The sequence below is a fragment of the Lagopus muta genome, chromosome 21, assembly GCF_023343835.1.
Source record: "Lagopus muta isolate bLagMut1 chromosome 21, bLagMut1 primary, whole genome shotgun sequence".
NCBI lineage: Eukaryota > Metazoa > Chordata > Aves > Galliformes > Phasianidae > Lagopus > Lagopus muta.
In genome coordinates this window covers 65,668-71,667 of record NC_064453.1, presented here as the reverse complement: position 1 = coordinate 71,667, position 6,000 = coordinate 65,668, and positions in this window count along the sequence as shown.

The window sequence follows — 6,000 nt, the reverse complement described above, 5'->3', positions numbered from 1 at the left end:
CCCTCTCCTCACTCCTTGCAGCGGATATTGCTCCCAAACCCCATGTTATTTACTTACAAGGAATGCTCCATTGCAAACCTAATGTTATTTGCTTGCTGGAGAGATGCTTCATTGCAAACTCAACATTATTTGTTTTTTTGGAGGGATTCTCCATTGCAAACCTGACGTTACTTGTTCACTAGAGTGATGTTCTGTTGCAAACCCTACACTATTTCTGTTGGAGGGATTCTTTGGGGATGCAAACTGTCTTTTTTTGCAAACCTCTGTAGTTCTGATATCGTTGGCTTTGCAACCCCTTGTTGAGCTGAGGGTGCTGTTCTGGTTTTGCTTGGTGCAAGGGCAATTCAGCCTGCAGGGTGTGAGCTGGGAGAGAACTTGCCCCAAATCTGCATATGTTGGAAGGGAGAAAAGTGTATGGTGTATGCAAACTGTTGTCATGGCTTGAGCCACGGATGGAGCACCTGGGGAAAGGAGCCAGTCAGCCTTGTGAATTGTCTTTACCTGTGCTTCCCTGCGTAACCAGAAGTGATGGAGCCTTGGCTGCACCTCACTTGGACCTCATCTAAGGGCTGACTGCCACTGGGGAAGGATATCTTTCTGGAGATCCCTCCTCGGTGAAGCTTTCCTCTGTGAACCTAGAATCTTCTAATATGGGTGAGCAATCTTCTTCCCATCCTTTTTAGCACCTCTCTATCATGCTGGTCCTTCTGTCATCACACCTTTGTTGTAATGCCTTTCCCATTATATTGATCTGTCCAATTGCTACAGATGGCCGTGGTGGGGTCTGATGGCCATGGTGAAGTTGAGATGCCCAAGAAGTCAGGGTTTTGGGCATCATCCCATGGCATGGTGTGGGGGTGAGCTGATATCTGCTGCCTGTGAGCCCATTCTCACTTCCAGCCCTGCTTCCCCCCTCCCGTAGTGTTTTTCTTGTTTTCTACCTAAAACAAAAACTCAGTGAAAAGCTGAAGCAAGCATTTAGCATGGCTGCCAGCATTGCCAAGATCAGAGAAAGATCCTGAAGTTATTCTTTTTAACTCATTTTTAAGGTTGAGGAATGTATGAGAGGCCCTAATTTGGTACTACTGGGGTTTTATTTCCAATTGAAAGTATAGGAGGAAAAGGGAAAAACACAGCATTTTCACTTGCATCTAGCATAGATTATGACGATTCTTTTTGTGAGCCAAAAAGAGTTAGAAAGAGAGTGGAAAAAGAGTTTAAATTAAGCCACGCGTCATCCTGAGTGTCAGGATGGAGGAGGGAGACAAACCAGGGAAAATGATGTCTGCAACTTTTAATCTTATTTATATCAACCCCATGGCTGTCATCAGTCTATTTATGCAGCTGCGAAGATGTTCTTCAGAACGCCTTCCGTGTATATATATCTGTGCATGTGCACTTGTGTATTTATACAGCTCCAGGGGGGACTCGTTTGGTAAATGATGGGAGATGTTTCACCAGCTGAGGCTGGGCTCCTTCCACAGTGTGCAAACTGCTTTTCCCTTTTGTGTGCTTTTAGGATTTTGAGGCTGCCAGGGGGTTTTTAACATTATAGACTGGGCAAGGTGTGCTTGGGATGGGTGTCACACTGGAGTGCCCATCACATTGGAAAAGCAAAATGCTTCTGTTTATGTTAAAGCAATTTGTTGTCCCCTTCCAAGCTGGACCTTGGTTTTCATGTGAGCCTCAGGTCAATGCTGTGGGATATATGCTCCTGGAGCCATGTAGCAGAAAGCGTTGTCCTTGCAGTGCTAAGTTTTAGAACTGAAGGTAAATAGAAAGAAGATGTTATGGGTTCCTGGCACAGCCTGGGCTTGGGGGAAAAATCTGAACAGCTGGCAATGATTCATCTCCAAGGTGGCTGAAATGTTTTAATTTTGTTTGTTTTTTTTTTTTGTTTTGTTTTTAAGGCAGAAGTAAGGGGGTTTCTGAAACAGAATGTTCTTTCCAGCTGAAAAACTGAAACTTCCCATCTGTGGGGAGGGAGAGAGGCGCCAAGCTAATCCTTTCAAAATACTCACCATTTTTCTAAAAATGTGACTTTCAACTCGGAAAACCTCCCTAGGTGACTTACAGTCATGAAATACTGCAGTGTTTGGGAAGTCAGGAATTTTTTTTGCACTCCCCCAGATCTTTATTTTGGTGGAAAACAGCAAATCTGGCCTGAACATTGATTCATGGGCTTGGGGGAAGAGATGGGGCTGAACAGATGGGGATATACATGCTGGATTTCATCTTATCAAAATTGGACATTTCTTCCTCTCCTGTGAGTGTATAATGAATGATAGGATTTGTTTTTGTTGCTTATATGTAAGAAATTGCAGTGTAGCAGCAACCAGCTTCCCGAACTGGTTTGCATTGGTGTCTACTGGGAGGGACTCCTCCAAACAGGTGGCGGCAGCGGGTGTTCTGTCCTTTAATTGGAGCAGGATCAGCCTCACTGAACACATCCCAATTGCCTTATTTATTTTTATTTTTTAATATAGTTTTTTAAGCAGTGTGTGTGCAAAACACATACGGCAAAAGAGCACGTTGGGGAGAGAGATGTATATCAGAGCATTACCAAGAGTGATAATTTAATGAAAGCAAATACCTGTGCTTGTGATTACACCAGAGTGGGGAAATAAGGACTTCTTAACAGCATTAGCCACTGGCACAGATTTATATGAATAATTACAGCCCAGACACCAATCTTGGGAATTACCCATAGCGCAGGATACCTGCTTATTTTGGGGGTCTGTAATATTGTAATATTTTGGGAATAATACCTGAATATTTCGGGTTATGAAATATATATCCCCTTAAAGATTTAGGGCTAAGAGCACTTTGTAGTGTCTCCAAAATGTGCAAGAGCAGCTGTGGGTGTGGGTGCTTGGTGCTTTGCTCCTGCACTTTTGCATCAACGGTGGAGTGTGTTAATTATAGCGTATTAATTATATGTAATAATTAAAACATGCATGCTGTGAAAAGCCCCTTGCTAACATCATGCAGCCCTTTTGCTCTTGTTGTCAAGGGGAAAAGAAAGGCATTGAGGAAATCGCTTTAATTCCCTCCTGGGACTTGGTGCTACCTGGCCAGAGCAGGATCAGTTGAAGGCATTTGGTGCTAAATAAAATGCTAAAAGTGAATGCAGCGGGAGGGCAGGGCTCCTTGAAACAGAAACAGCTGCTTGCAGGGTTGCGCTGAGCCTAAAGTGGGTTTGAATGAAGGAAAACGATGGCTCCAAGGTAAACTTGAGGCTGGATAAGCTGTGATTTGGGAATGCTGCTGTTTCGTTTTACAGTGGCTTTTTATTGTTAAAAAAGGATGAAAATAGTGAGACCTTTTGCTATCACAGCAAAGCAAAATATTAGGGGTTAAACACAGTGTGTTGGGTTATCCCATGGTGATGTTTCTTTGCTTTTCAACTGCCTGAGTTTCTATTTTTGATGGAGAAATGCCAGCAAGGGTCATGAGCAAAGCAGCAGTCGGGGCTGGAAAGAATGGGTGGATTCTCCTGCTGAGACATTTCTATTGAAAGCAAGTTCCAGGTCCATAAATTGAGATAAATCTTCCTTTCTGTGGAGAAAATTGGATTATTTTAAGATGGGTGAAGTCTGAGAAATTGGTGCCATGCTGCAACCACATCTGCAGCATCCCAGTGCCTAAATCCTCCCCAATGCATTTTTTCCCAATGGAAGCATCTCTTCCCACTGACCTAACCTGAAATATAGGAAATCCCAATTCTTTCTCTCAGAGCAGGATTTCACCGGGGCTTTTTCCCCCCACTACACCAAGTTTAAGGAAAATCGTAGAACCACAGATCGATTGAAGTTGGAAAAGATCTCTAAAATCCTCAAGTCCAACCCCAACCCATCTGTTACAATAGGAAAGATTAACGCGGTGGAAGGGTGATACAGGAGTGTAACAGCAAAGGGTCCAGCATTCATAGGATGGTATTTCAAAGGAAAAGTAAAGGTGCTCACCCGTATCTGAAGATCTCAATTCACAGAAAGACTCCACAAGAGAGAGATCTCCAAACAGTGATCCTTCACCAGTAGCAGTCAGCCCTTAAATGGGATCTAAGAGAGATGCAGCCAGGCTCCAACACTTCCTGTCCCACAGTTCAACTGCCTTCCTCCTGTGCTCCTGGGACTTGACTGGTCCTTTCCCCAGGTGCTCAATGGTTCAGGCTGTGACTCAGCAGGTACTGTAAACCATCCCACCATGCCCACTGTGTCCATCAGTGCCACATCTCCACACTGAATGCCTGCAGTGATGGTGACCCCACCATCTCTCTGGGCAGCCTGTACCAATGCTTTGCCACTCTTTTGGAGATTTTTTTTTTTTCTAATACCCAACCAGAAAATCCACGGGGATAGAGAAGGGACTTGTAAGGAACAGGGATGCCTACGGCTTGAACAAGTGTTCAGAGTCCCCTTCCAGCCTCACCAGAATTCCTTTATTTCACCTGCATATGGGCATTTTCCATCAAGAGGCATGTTGAAAGATGGGAACCTGCTGAAGATCTTCAATGCACTTCATTGAGTTTTTCAGCCAACAGGCAAAAGTCAGGTCTTATACAGACTCAATGAGCACTTGTTTTGGCAAGGAATATCCTCCCTAAAAAAGCTCATTTTGGGGTCACCTGACTCCTGACAAAGGGTTGGGGAGGACGGGCAGTGCAGACAGCTAGAGACACGTGCTGCTCTTTGCCAGTTTCCTCGTTAATCTTGATTATGAAGCCCTCGTGCTGAAGTTAATTTTCTTGTAGATGCATATCAGTCATGTAGCTGGGAATTTTGCGTGCACTAATGAGAAATTGCAGCCTCGTCACATTATTACTCTGCTAATTAGTACACAGACGACTTCTGGAAAGGTCAGGAGAGAGGGGCTGAGAAACTTCACTTTTTTTTGTACCAAATTGGGGTCGCTTGGTGCAGAGGGAGGTGTGCGTATAGCTCTCTGCCCTGGATTTCTGCTGTTCCTAAAGGTGTTGAGGACAGTGCTTTGGATCTTGTTTTTGCATTGTCTCCATCCATCAAGGATGGGAAGGATGTTGGCTCCATCCTCAAATAGGGATTTTCTGTTGCAATGGGATAAAGCTATGGGAAAGCCCTTATTTCAGAAAAGAAAAGACAAAGAACAGCCAAATCAGCTCATTTTGTGCTTTTCCAGCCTCTGGGGCTGTCAGCAGAGTACCTTAACCAGCCTCTAAATTCACAGGAAATTAAAACCCAGGCAAAACCCAATGAAGCCAGACACCCAATACAAACGGCAATATCTTCATCCAACAATTTACATCGCTTACTGTCTCCTCCAATGTCCTGGGATTCAGCTGACAGCCTGCACGCTTCTCTTGCGTTCCACTACTAAATCTGGAGGCTGTCAAAGGCGTTTTGCTGGGTAAAGACGATGACTACTTCTCCAAGCACTTTGAGATGCTCCTCCCAGCTCGCTGGGGGTGGTTGTGCATGCAAAAGGCAGTTGCAGAATGGGGGGAAAAAAAAGGACAAAATTGAGGTTGGGAAGGCTTTGCAAGGAGAAATTGCCCAGGGAAGCAGTCACTGTTCCTGGAGGTGTTTAGGAAAAAGAAAAGGTAGATGTAGTATCTAGGGACGTTGGTTAGTAAGCAACATTGGTGGCAGGGGAGTGTTTGGAATGGATGATCTTAGACGTCTTTCTCAAACTTACTGATTCTATGATATCTTCCTGCAAATCATCCCTCTTCTCTACACTGTTTTGAGCTGGGTGAACCTTTTGAACTTTGAGCCTCATCTTTTTACCCCTATAAGTGTTTCACCTGTGAGTTACATCATCCAATCGATGGGGGGGGAAAAAAAAATCACTGTGTGTCTCTGCCGTGGGCATAGTTAAGCTAGGAACGCTATTTCTGCTGCTCAGGCATTGAGAGAGCAGAGAGAAAACCCACCCCTGTGCAGAGGAATTTCAGCAATTAATTGACTTTGATTTGATTTGATTTTGCAGTGACCTATGCAGAGCCTGATTTCTTTCATTGGG